This window comes from Colletes latitarsis, chromosome 6, assembly GCF_051014445.1.
Source record: "Colletes latitarsis isolate SP2378_abdomen chromosome 6, iyColLati1, whole genome shotgun sequence".
In the NCBI taxonomy this organism is placed as follows: Eukaryota; Metazoa; Arthropoda; class Insecta; order Hymenoptera; family Colletidae; genus Colletes; species Colletes latitarsis.
Window position 1 is genome coordinate 12008985 of NC_135139.1, and position 13603 is coordinate 12022587.

General features: G+C 37.7%; 1 protein-coding gene and 1 pseudogene across 2 annotated transcripts in view; one reads left to right on the forward strand and one right to left on the reverse strand.

The window, feature by feature from the left end:
• Positions 1–13603, forward strand: part of Tei (irregular chiasm C-roughest protein teiresias) — a 506172-nt gene that overhangs the window by 425985 nt on the left and 66584 nt on the right. The window lies entirely within an intron of this gene.
• On the reverse strand, positions 10459–10579 carry LOC143343101 (5S ribosomal RNA; annotated as a pseudogene).

Genomic DNA, 13603 nt, shown 5'->3' on the forward strand with positions numbered 1-13603 from the left:
GATTTCGATAATTTTCAAATATGTTATAGAACTCAACATTCTGAACAAGTTTTTTTTATACGTATAACCCCCGCTCGGCTTTAGTTTCCGAGATATTTGCAAAATACTGTTATTAATATAAGCCAAATTCAGTATAACTCTAGCAACAGTATTTTGCAAATATCTCGGAAACTAAAGCCGAACGGGAGTTATTGTATAAGAAAAACTTGTTCAGAATGCTGAGTTCTACAACATATTCGAAAATCATCGAAATCGATGAGGAGAACCCTATTCAAAATAATTACCAATAAAACTAATTACAAAACTAATCGTGACTTTATTTTAATTTTTATCGATTTATTTATTATCACCCTCTAAAAAATTGAAGAACTATTTATCAATTGCAACATTTGTCAGCTACAACGATACGATAACTCGCGCGTAATTGCATTTAAAATTTTTCTTCTTCGACCACCGGGGTTTTCTTTTTCTGCTTACTATTCCACGATCGTTTCCGCGATGATCGTCGATTTTCAGTTACGTCGGTGTTAATAGATTGTCGAGCACACTGCCACGTTATCTTTAATCGCCGATTCTAATTTAATCGGCGAAAAATATAATTGAAATCGAGTTCCCGAGCGGTGTTTCCTTTTCTTTTACATATCCCTTCTTTTTTATTTTCGTCGCTCCGTCGTTGCTACTTTTCTTTTCTCCGCGCTCGTTTCAGCGAATTCAGCTTGCCGAGGTTTACCACCGGCGACTGCTGTTAATTGAATTTCGGTGGGTTAATTAATTTCGTTCCGATTCTGGTAGATTTCCTGGTAATAAAGAACCGACGTGATATAGTCTCATTGTCCGCCAAAGATTTTTAACGCGTTACTATACATTCAAAGAACTCTTAGTTCCGAAACGTGCGTGCTTTGTGAACGTTTCGCTAGCATTGAATTCAATTTTTCGTTCCCCTGTTTTCTTACAATTTGAAAGAACTATGCGAGATTTTTAAATAATAAGAGAAACTTCTATCCGGAAGAATTATTGTATCTTTTTTTTTTACGACGTTTCGAATGCTGCACTTCTAGAAATACAATTAAAATAATTAGACTGCGGATCTTTATGCAAATTCATAGTTTTATTAATAGAATTACTGAAATGGGAGCTTTGTAGAGGGTTGTCTCAACCCCTAAATATTTCTTATATTTTTGTATATTAAATGCATTCTGTAGTTTTTTGAAAATTTAAATTTCCCATAAAACTGATATACGGATCGAGTAATGAATCGATGGCCACGATATTTGAGCTGGTTTAACGAGAAACTGTTTCAAACAAATACACGTTATTTAAGTGGTATTTAATTCAACGTGCGACTAGAACGTTGGAATCCAGGTGCAACTTGGGAGGTATATTAAAGAAAAGCTATAAATCGGAATAAAATGATTTAAAAAAATAAAAACAGTTTCGAAGATGTTCAAGTGGGTCGATTCAAATGGACCAACTGTATATTGGAAAATAGAAATTCAAAAATCGTAGAATATCGCGTAGTACGAGTTTAGAATTGTTAGTTACACTTTGATGGCTAAGATTTTACTCAGGAAATAGCTAAACCAATTTCTAGTTTATACAATTTAATACAATATAGTTCATGATTCGAACTAACAAACGCGTTAGAGAAGTCAAGAGTTACGATACTAGTTAATTGTTTGGTATCAATTGCTCGAAGAACACGATCAGATATACATATAACAGTGCGGTTCCTGTGCTATAACCACGACGAAAGCCTGATTGGAACTTGGATAGAAAATAATTAAACTCGAATCGTTCGTGCAAGTTGATGGGAATAATTTTTCAAAAAGTTTGACCAGAAAGGATAATGAAATGGCTTCTAACGAAGTAGAATTAGATCGTTAATTCAATGACTGTTTCTTTAAAGAGATTCTGGTGAGATATGCCACACGGGGCATACAAGGATCCACTACTATTTTTTACTTATTATAAACGATGTGTCTACGTATAGGTATTATACAATTTTCTTACTGTGAAAACAGACCCTCAAATATTTAGCTAGTTTCGATTTTATTATTATAATTCGTGAACTGCACAAGGTAAAAGAAATATGTATTTTCAGGCAAAAGTTCCTCTCCTAAAGTAGCTCTATCATATAGTAAATAATTTCTCAATATTTCTTTATACAAACAGTATACAACAATGGGAGGCTCATAGCTGATGGGATATCTTAAATCAAGATCCAATTAAGGGGACCAGGCAGTCAGAAAATCGATATTTTTTCCAAAAGTTTCTTTATAAAAAAATACCCTCTTAGAAGATCCCCTTAAAAGACTTTATAAATCATTACCACATCGATTGAGGTAATAGAGAGTAAAGAAGAATTGACTCGTTATTAAATATTTGTTGTTTCCAAAACCTAAGGATGTTGTGATTCTTAACCATCCATCAAGCATAAAACTGTATATATTTTGGGGGGGTATAAAAGAAATATCGCGAATGATGGAAGGGATCGATACGAGTGGAAACGTATAGTATCCTCAGAAAGCACGCGTCGCGACGCTAATCGAATTCGACGTTGGATCGATTTCGTCCCGGGTAAATTACGGTCAACTTCGCGTCCCGGCGGCGTCCGACGTCGAACAAATAAGCAGATAAATATGGATGAGGGCCGCGTCGCGAAATAATTGCGGAAAATTAACCGAGCCAGCGGAGCGGGTCCGGCCAACTGGCAGGATCGGTCTTAATTGATAGACACGGGACTTCCGTCTGGCGGGGTGGCAATCGGTACACCGGACCATGCATTCGCTTATAATCCGATTTCCCGGGGGTAAGCTGTCCGTGCACGTATACAAGCGAATCTGGAAAGTAAACTCCGTGCGGCGGAGGTGATCCGTGTGTGTCACGATGCAAATGTTTGCTTGCTCAGCAAGTCGAACGCGCCCCGCGACGGGCCGCGTAGTCGAACTCGAAACCTCGAACTAGAGAGAACCCGGGGAACCCGTCAGTTTAACCCCCCGACCCGCATACGAACGTCTTCGGCCACGCTGATTGCGAGCTTATGCTTCCGGCCAAATTTGCCGCTGTTCGGAATGGCTCTTCGGCGGCGGGGCGTTGTTCCTCGTTACTGCGATTCATTCCATTGAATGCCAGAGAGTGTCGCGTTCGAGGGAATATAATTCGTCGCGCGAAATTCGCTGGAAGAAACTTGAATCAACCCCTTCCCACCCTAGCTCCCCTCCAACTGGTCTGATCCCCGGAATCTTAACGAGCGTGCCGCGCTATTGTGATATTTCTGGATAAAATTGATAATGTTGCACCCGAGAGCGTGACAAGGCATAGTCGGGTGACACAGACGATTTTAAAATTAAATTAAGTACTTTGATACTCTGTCGCTGCTTGTTGTCGGAAGAAATGAGCAAGATAGCAGGAGGAAAGGAAAAAGCCTTAGGGGACTCATCAGTACTTTAATTACGTCATTGAAACCACAAATATTTTAATTTAAACTAGGCAATCCTAGCAGGGTCTGTCTTAGACGTCAGGATATATAATGGTCGGTTGAGGAGTGTATTATATAGGAATAAGTGGTCGATCGAGCACTTGTGAGAAAGCTACAGGTTGAGTGTAGCCCTCTCGTGACAAGCGAGAGAAGTGTCGCCACGAATGCATCGTTCTGTAGTGTACCAAAGAATAGAAATGTAATGATAACTATGAAAGATTCATCCACAAATCAGTTCAGAATTCATGCAAGGAAAGGTGATAACCCTGAAAATACAATTCACTTAAAATACTCAAAGACTTATTAAACAATTTGTTTCTCTACCGTTTATGTTATTTGGAATAAACTATTCCCCGACATTTATTTGTTAGAATCGATGCAAGAGACGGTAATGCTACTCTCTCATTGCGAGGATCGCTCTCGAATCGTTGATTAAAACCTATCGCTTCGCAAAAAGCACGTACGGCAAGAAGATACGATCGTGCGTGATCGATACACTGTTTACGTTGTTTTATCGCGGCCGGCATTAAAACAATCAGGCAACGATGGAAATGCTCGATGATACTTAATTATTCTGGCACGCCGGCCCTGTAAGCTGTGAAATTAAATTTTATACTTTCGCGCGCAGTTCGTTGCGTAAAATCCCCGTTAAATATGTTTTTCCATCCGTTGTCTCTGCGGGAGGCAATTACGCAATAAAATTTGAAACGAGTCCGCGGAAAACCTTTCGAATAATCGAAATAATTGACGTCGACGGGTCTCTCCAATTTCCGCTTCAATTTCTAATTTAACGCACAACTGCGACACTGAACTGTTTGTAAATTTGCGAAAATTGTTTTAAGAATTTCAGAAAATTTAATATCTCTTATGGAATTAATGTCTGAAGTAATTGCACTTTACGTTTTATAACTATCTTGCAGTAGATATTTTTTCTTGTAATGCAAATTTTGTAATAAAAAAAATAAGGAATTTTAAAAAATTCATAGTATCTATCTCTTTCCTTACCACGACCATCATTAAAGAAGCTACAGTCGAGAATATTGCTCCTATTACCAGACAAACTTGGCCATATTGTCTACTTGTTGCATGCATATTTATTTATCATTAGTCAAACCGACCAAAACACGGTCGTGTTTTTACAACTTGTTTCTCCTATCCTTTTACATGTGTCAATTTGCAAATTGCATACAAATACTTCGTCTCGATTTTATTCCAGCAAATCAAATTGGCCATTAATCTAAAATTAAAATTTAAAGAATCTATTTTGAACGATATTACTTTATAATTTATCGACACAAAAATACAATAAATTTACTTTGTCGCGTATCTTGCAACGTCGCCATTAAAATACTAATTTCACGCGCGTATTTTCATTAGCGTCGGGCCAGCCACGTCGCGAGGAAACGTAGTCGAGTTATTTTTCCATGGAATTCCTCGTTGCTCGAATACGCGGCACATTATGAAACACCCTGTATATAACTAGCGCCAGAACGTAGGGACAAAGAGCCAGCTATTTTCCATGCGAGGCAGGTAAGAGGGTCGAGGGCGAGACGGTTAACCCCTGAATCCAACATAAAAGAACTTCCCTGGTGTGCATCCTCCGTGAGCTTGTGCTCGTGGCCTCGCGTACGTGTGAGGTCTTACTGGTTATATACGGTTACAGGGTCAAAGGTGAAGCACTGGCCAGTTAGATATATTGCGCGGGTGTTGAGTTTCAACGGCGTCGTTCAGATAACGGTAATCTCGGAGGCCTCGAGCCCCAACTATGGTGTCGGGGAAATTGAAAGACCTCTATGGAAAAGGAGGAAACGTTCGCTGGAACTTAGACGTCGGAAAAGACTGGATAGAATTATTCTTTTCTTCATTACTTTGCCCTAGCAACTTTAAAACTCTCTCAAAACCTTCATTTTGAAATTTTTCAACGTTGTATGTATCTTCTTGTAATATTATGATTCGATTCAAATATCTGACAATTTCATTAGTATTTTTAGAATCATATGATCAAGACAAGATCAGGTTAGTTTACGTTTGTATTAGATTGTTGGTTCAAGCGAGGATCATCCTCTCGTTTGATCAACGACTACGTTTAGACGAAGGAAATATAAATATTAGTTATTGTTTCATTTATGTTAAATGTATTAGCGTTATATCTGTCTCCTAATATTATCGATCCAAATATCTGGCTATTATTTCATTTGTATTTTTAATATAATATAACTAACATAAGATCAAGTTAGTTTGCATTTGCATTACACTGTTGGTTCAAACGAGAAACGTCAACATAGTCATCGATATCTATCCATAAAAATTCATAACAATGTTCGTAAATCTAACGCTAGATCTCGAACCTCCATTTACTCGAATTTGAATTCGTAATTTTACGCTTGTTCGAAACGATACATTTTTGAATACTCGTGTCTTTGAAAAAAAAAGAGAACTGAAAGTATTGATCGCAAATGTTGTTGGAAAAATATTGCTATTACATTACTCGCGCGAGATTAAACCGACATCGCGTGCAATAATAATTTTCAAACTTCCGTGTTGCATACCCGCGAACGCATCTCTAAATTATTTCGAAATTCTAGAGTTCTTTGGTGTCTGCAAACTCACACCTACCATGTACAATATCATGTAATGGTTCCGATGCGGTGCTTTTAGCTGTCGCGTCGATTCGAAATGTTATCCGATTTACTGGATTCCACGGCTTTGACACCGTTGGTTTATTCCGTTGAAAAAGTGCATCGCTGTGATTGGTCGCATCCTATCGAATGCCCAACCGGTGTATATGATAAAGCAAATTCTTTTTTTTTTTTTTTTAAATCTCTGGCTGGCAAACAACGAAACGATTTAAAAATAACCTCTTCCATGTTGGAATTTCAGTTTCGAAATAGATATGCCCTATGGAGCTGTGTATTACGTTTTAAACTGTAACGTCTGCGGACAGATATAAATAATCCTGATACACGTTTGATCTACAGAGCTTTACGATCGAACCTATGATCCTGGTTGCCTTAAAATCATCAAGTTTGAACAGCGCGAATAGTCTTTAGAATTATTAAAAATAATAGCTCTGCATTCTTGAAATCTGGACAATCCTCGAGTCAACTCTAGGTCAGATTCCAACATCAGAATCATAGAAAGATGGCAGAATAAAAATTCAAGATCCATCCTGAAAGCAGAATGGTATGTTCCAAACAGTGGTGCAGAAAATTGTCTTGCAGTCAAACTTTTGGATATTTTTGACAAACAGAAAAGGCAGCTACCCTTAGATTTGTTGACCTAAATCCATAATTGTCACCATGATTCACTGTATTCACATGTCAACACTACTCGACACACTAAATATCAACTTATATTGCACCTAAGCAGTAAATAAAATAAAAATATACAATATTCTTGAAACCTGATAAGTTCGACCTAAGGATCCCTAAAGCACGGTACTAACGACTTTGTACTCCTGAATCCTGAAACCTCCACATCAATAGTCTCGAAACCCGATACTAACTGGTCTCTTGATTCGTAAAATCCGATACCACTGATCCTGAAATCTTGAAAACTGGTTCTAACGACGCAAAGGTCTCGTTCCTGAAGGTATTGATTTATACACCAATAAAAACATTCCAAGAGAGAGTATGTTTGTATATTAAAATTGAAATGGCTCTTTTATGACTCGAGTAATGAAGAGGAAAAATGCTCGCGATTTACGGATCAAGAATATTATAGACACTAGCCTCGAACAACTCAGGAATCTCGATATCCGATACTAACGATCCAGGGATCTTGCATCCCAAGATCAATACAGGTAATCCTGATATCTCCGTATCCGATACTTAGAAATCAGGGTTCCCGGGCGATATCTGAAAATCCAATAGCCTGTCCCCAGGGTCTTGTATTCTTACACGACTTGCACGGCTAGAGAATCGAATATCCACTATTCCAAATTCTTGAGATTCAATATCAACGATTCCATGGCTTTAAGAGACAATATCGACGATCCTAATGCCATAGGATTTCAGATTCATAACTGTAGACTCTTTGTATTCGTTAATAACGACTTGCAACTCCTGAAGAGTTCAAGAGATATTATTATCTATCTTATAATATCAAAGTATTCAAAAGATATTATAAGGTAGAATTACCTATATTATAACTCTTATCTGCAGTTATGAATTCGAAATCCTATGGCATTATGATCGTCGATATTGTCTCTTAAAATCATAGAGTCGTTGATATTGAGTACTTTGTGTTATACAATTATTGAAACTCCAAAAAGAAAAGAAATACCAATAAAGCGTTAATAAAAAAAAATGTCAAGAGACACATTTAGTTTAGAAGTTAATATTTGCACAGTTATCAACAGATGACAAATTAAAATGCATTTGGCACTCAAAGTGTTAAATCCCAAGCTAATTAAAAAAATCTTGAATCGACGACTCTGAAGAGTCATGAGTAATCCCCATAGTTTTCATTACTTCTGAAACTGTGCAAACTGATATAGATAATCCTAGAAGTTCAGAGTCCACCGGCGACGATCGAACGACTTCAGACTTGATCTTTGGAGACCCAATACCGGACGACCGCAGTATAATGCCACTCGTCGACGACAAGGAGCAATTAACTTGTACAAGTTTCAGGCGAGGTGAGAAAGACAGAAAGAGGTGACGCGAACAACCTCTAAGAACTATTTAGTGGAAGCTGACAATTGGGAGCAGTTGATGCCCCGATGTGGTAACGTCATTTATCCACGTTTTGAAACAATGACGTTCCAGTGACTGCAGTCGCAGAAAGGGCATCAGATATCGTCAGTATATGACGCCGGGGGATGTATTTATTTGGCGAGCTTGCGGAAAGCCCTTAAGGGTTGCCTTTATTGCCGACCGTTCTCTCGCTTTATTCCTTCTACGTGCTGCAAACCGGGTCTCCTGATAGGGTCTCCGTGAAAGAGGCATTTCTTTCAGACTTCTTTACTGTCGGAATAGGTAATAAAAGCGTAGCGAGATACCGTGTCTGCGATCAACGTGTTCGTGGAATGATTATCTCAAACCACGGTACATTTATTACTTGCTCCTCAACGACATAAACGAAGTCTGAGATGGAGAAAGGTCTCCAGACTGTCCTCGTTCCTAAACTCTCGCGGCGAACTTTCTTGTTACTGTTGTTTCAGCGAGGTTTAATTAGCTTTCACCCATTTACCGTCCCGCTGGTACTCTGATAAGCAGGTTTTGTTCTTCGACGTTTGATGACGTATGTAGCTCGCGAGTTTCTCGTTGCTTAACCTTATTTTACCACGCAACGTTTGTAATTCTGTTGCTACTCTAATTTGCCTGGCGACGAAAGGACAGTACTTTTGTTATTGAAATTACCAAAACTGATATTTCTGGTAATTTCTATATTTGTGTGGACAGATTTGACATACTCATTTATTTCCCTGCAAAAGTACCAATAAATATGTATTTTCTGGTAATAATATTAACAGGCTTTCGAAATGCACGTTCTGAACTGGCAAACTAAAAAGAGATCTCACCAAACATTGTCACGCTTGATCAAACTATTAGAATAATGCCAATTTTGTTTTCTTTTTGGAAATACCTAAACACGTTTCAGTTAACTTTACTAGTCTAAGATATATTTTTCATTTGTTCTCCACAATTTTAGCGGAAATAAATTATAATTTATTTGAATTTCTAATAACGTGAATCCGTTATAAGCAAGTATAACTTTTACAACGAAAAACGAATAAAAAAATAACAAAACAATCCGAAAACGATTGCTAGATGATAAACAAATAAAAGGAGGCCTCGCTAAACATTATCAAACTTGATCAAACATTTCTATCGAAGGAACGCCAATTCTTTTTTCTTTTCGTAACATTCGATTTTCAAAACGTTTGTGTTTTCCTCAAACATGTGTCCCTATTGGCACAGAGCCTTTCTGTGCTTTTAAGCTCTGTACCGCATTCAGTATACAGAGATCGGTGCTCCTACGACCCTAACGGTCATAGTCCCTTGCCTCCGCTATTGATGATCCTTGTTTCCTATACGTAGAACACGGTAGTCCCTAAAGAAAATACCAACACGCAAGAAGAACCGATTCACTGACTCCCGTGTCCATTATAATGGAAAGAGTGACGGGTATTGATCACGGGGCGATTGCCAGCGTCCAATCGGTTTTGCTTTTCATTGTCGGTAGAACAAAAGCAGGAACGATTCATGGACGGACAAATGTCGGCGGTAGCGGAAGCGAAAATCGTGACTTTCTGCTTCCGGAGGTGATTTTTCAGAACGAGCGACAAACAAGCGTTACCAGTCGCGCAGGGAAAACCGACGAGACACGCGAGTCGCGGACTTCCTCAGCCACCGATCCACCCCCCTCTCGATTTACAACGATCGATGGTCGCCCGTTCTATTGTCACGATATTAAATTTTTTGCGTCGTTGGACCGATTTACGCCCGTCGACTCGAGTCCGCGGCTCCATCAAATCGAACGCAACTTCCTCGGAATCCCGTTAGCCATAATCGTCGTCGTGGTTCGAGTACAATTTCACCAAACAAGTGTATTGTCGTCTACTGTCGTTTTTGTTAGATTCTAAAAACGACGATATGAATACTACCACTCGTATCCCCGCACTGCCATGGTGATTCACTATAAATGAAAAGAAACTTTCTCTGAATTCTTTCCATTTATTTTGGTCAATGTTTGTAACACTGTGTTAGTTCTATTTAAGAAGTAATTTTGTTTTCTTTGTTTGTGTCTTTTTCATACTCTAATGATGATTCACTGTAAATGAGAAGAAACTTGTTTCTTATGAATTCTTGCCATTTATTTTTACCACATGTTATTTATAACACTGTGTTAGTTCTATTTACGAAGTAATTTTGTCTTGTTTGTTTGTGTTTTGCTTTTTAATATTAAAAAGCAAGTAATACCCAATTACGAAACCGAGAGAAACGTATAATATAAACAATATAATACATTAATATTGCCAACAATACACAGTGTTCCCAAGCAGTCACACACATCTTAGTACTAACTGCGCCCAACGTTGCTTAACTTCGGTGATCGGACAAGAACCGGTGTTTTCAACGTGGCACGATCGTTGACAATTTTTTTTTTTTGTAATCTATTCAAATAATGTAATAATCAAGCTTTTTTATAGTGAATCACCATTACAATGTACGAATACAAACGTGAGTAACTGTATATAGTCTCATTCTGTTAACTGAATTGGAGTGTTGCTTCGTTTCATAAAAGAAAAATGGCTCAACACCTATTATCCAACGATTCGATTCTTTGCTGAAAGTGCAATCTGGCCTGGATTACTTTCGATTCAATTTTATATTTAGTTTCAATATACGACAGTTTGTTTAACGCAAAGTGTCGGTAGTTTTGTACAATAAACTGTACGTTTTGTTTCCTCATGGGCGAGAAAATATTAAATTCCAAGTAGGACACGGAGGATTCGAGAAAACTCGTTCCGTTATTGGACAATCGGAATGTATCGAAAACTTGAAATTGCAACCCGAAGTGCCAGAATTATGAGAAAGTTCGCATTGATGGTCTCCGTACCCTGAACTACGACTCGAAGGCATTAAGGGTGCACGTTTAATATGAAGTTTTACGACCGAAATTAGCTGAAGTCTCGAACCTGAACTCTGGCACTCCCAACTTCAAACATTAGCACCTTGAGTTGTGACTTCGTACTCCGAACTATTTATCCCCTGATTTTCGCGTTGGCTTTGCGACAAGTAAGCCAAGTCAATTTCGTAGAAGCCAACCTCGCCCACGAAAACCAAAGTCATTAATGTGGCATACGCCGCGAGACGTTGTATTGGCTATTGTAGAAGACATGAACGACGAGTACAAAGTCTATTCATATACCGAAATTCACTTTCACCGATAAAAAGACTGATCTTTCTGCAAATTCGTATTTTCATTAATAGAATTAATAAAATGGGAACATTCTAGAGAATTGTCTCAACCCTTAGATAAAATAATTCGTGCCTGACTCGTATTTCTTATATTTTTGCATATTAAGTGCCTTTTTTGAAAATTTAAGTTACCCATAAATGCAGAAATATCTGCAGCCTATTGATAAACATTAAAAACGAAAAAGTGAAACCATTACATTAATAGAATCGATGAAATGGGAACATTCTAGAGGGTTGTCTCAACCCCTAATTATAATAATTCATATTTCTTATATTTTTGTATATTAAGTGCATTTTGCAATTTTTTGAAAATTTAAATTACCAATGCAGAAGTATCCGCAGTCTATTGATAAACATTAAAAACGAAAAAGCGAAACCTTTAGTTAAAAGAATACACATATTTCTTTCTAAAGAGTACTTATAAATATTATTTTAACCAAATAATTTAAATGTACCTGCTTGCATGCATAACTGTATTTTGATACATTCTATAACGAGTAATTGAAACTTTATTTTTAATTTAACGATCTCTTTCTTTGGGATCTTCGATCACAAAATCGTGCGAAAATTTGAATTCTGCGATTTCCAAAAAAGACAAGGTTGAATTTCATTCTGGCTAAGGCTGTGTTGTTAGTCGTCAAAGCGTTTATTGTTTACCAAACGTTACCAGGCAGAGATCTCTCGTTCGCGTTTCCTAGAGCATTTCTTTTGGATGGCTGCGTTTCCTGAAGGGCCCCTATTTAGATGGATACGTTTACATCACCGGCAAATACTAATTACACAGCGGGTTTTGCGTAGTTTCGCCGTGTTCCCAGTTCCCTGCTCTTTAAATTAGCTCCGCGGTCTTTGTGGAGCGTCCGTGTGCGTTGCACGCGGGACAAACTCGCCCCAAGGAGGATTCCAAAGATACGAACTTTCCGAAGCGCCGTTAAGACGCGTTTTAAGGCGCAAAATAACAGTCTAGGAAACTACAGCAATGTTTGAATTCGTTGGAAACGTAAATCGTACAACCAAGTGTCTCGAGTTACGAGCACTGTTCCTTTTAAAACGTTTCGCGTGTTTCGATTAAGTTTCGACGACGTTTAAACGAGCTGTCAAGGCCAACGTAAGCTTGGTTCATAGTCAGACAAGAAATAGCCAGTAAATTACTTTTATGAAACAAGAAAAAATTAATTTTCACAACGCTTTCTTAATGAAGTAACAAACGTAATATTTACATATTAGCTTCATCAAGGATTTCTTGTTTCAAATAACAAAACTTAATAAAAGAAAAGAACCACAGAATTGTCGAAATTTTTTATTTCCGTTTGTAAAATCTTGGTTGAACGCGAAACAAAGATGGATTCTTCGTCTTGTCATCGAAACATTATCCATCCATTTCACGCCATAGCTCTATAATCTCATTCATACCAACCTCTGGCACCAAATCGAGTTTCACAAGTCCGTGGTCGTCTGTGTCAGGTGTTACGGACTCGTGATCAACTGTATTGTGCTCTATGGATCTGGGTTCGTCTGTCTGCATTAACTCCCATGGGCCCATGGTCGTCTATATTGGATGTCACGAACCCGGGATCGTCTGTAGTATACAGGGTGTCTCGGCTAAAATGTTAGAAATTATTTTCTCGGCAAGTAACAGAGACAGGGAAAAAGATTTATTTCGGTATTAAAAAATCTAGCACTCTCTAGCGCCCCAGGGAACGAAGAAACCCTTTTGAATTTTTTTAACGGAGTGTTATACATATTTTTACAGTTCTGAATAGTACTCGTTACTTCCAACAACGTTCGTCCGGAGCATTTTCTTTCATTTTTCATTTAATTACAGCCTAAAAAATTTTATTATATCAAACCATTTCTGTAGCACTCTAATTCCGTCTATAAACACGATTTTCGACGATCACCATGATTATTCCATGTATTTAGTCATTAATTAATTAGTTGGATAGCTCAATAAACAATTATCGATATTCCTATAATATAGACAAAGATTTGACAACGAAAAATTTTGACGAACAATGTGATATTAATATAGAGTTGCTGATGAAAAATCTACGTTCTGAAATTTATAACTCAAAATGGCGGATCCAACGCAGTGAATGAAAGTTTGAAATATTTTTTAATTCTCATAAATATGCCCGAAGGCTTTTTTGAGTTATCGATGGCGAATTGGCAATTATATTTTGAAAAATTTAAATTGCAA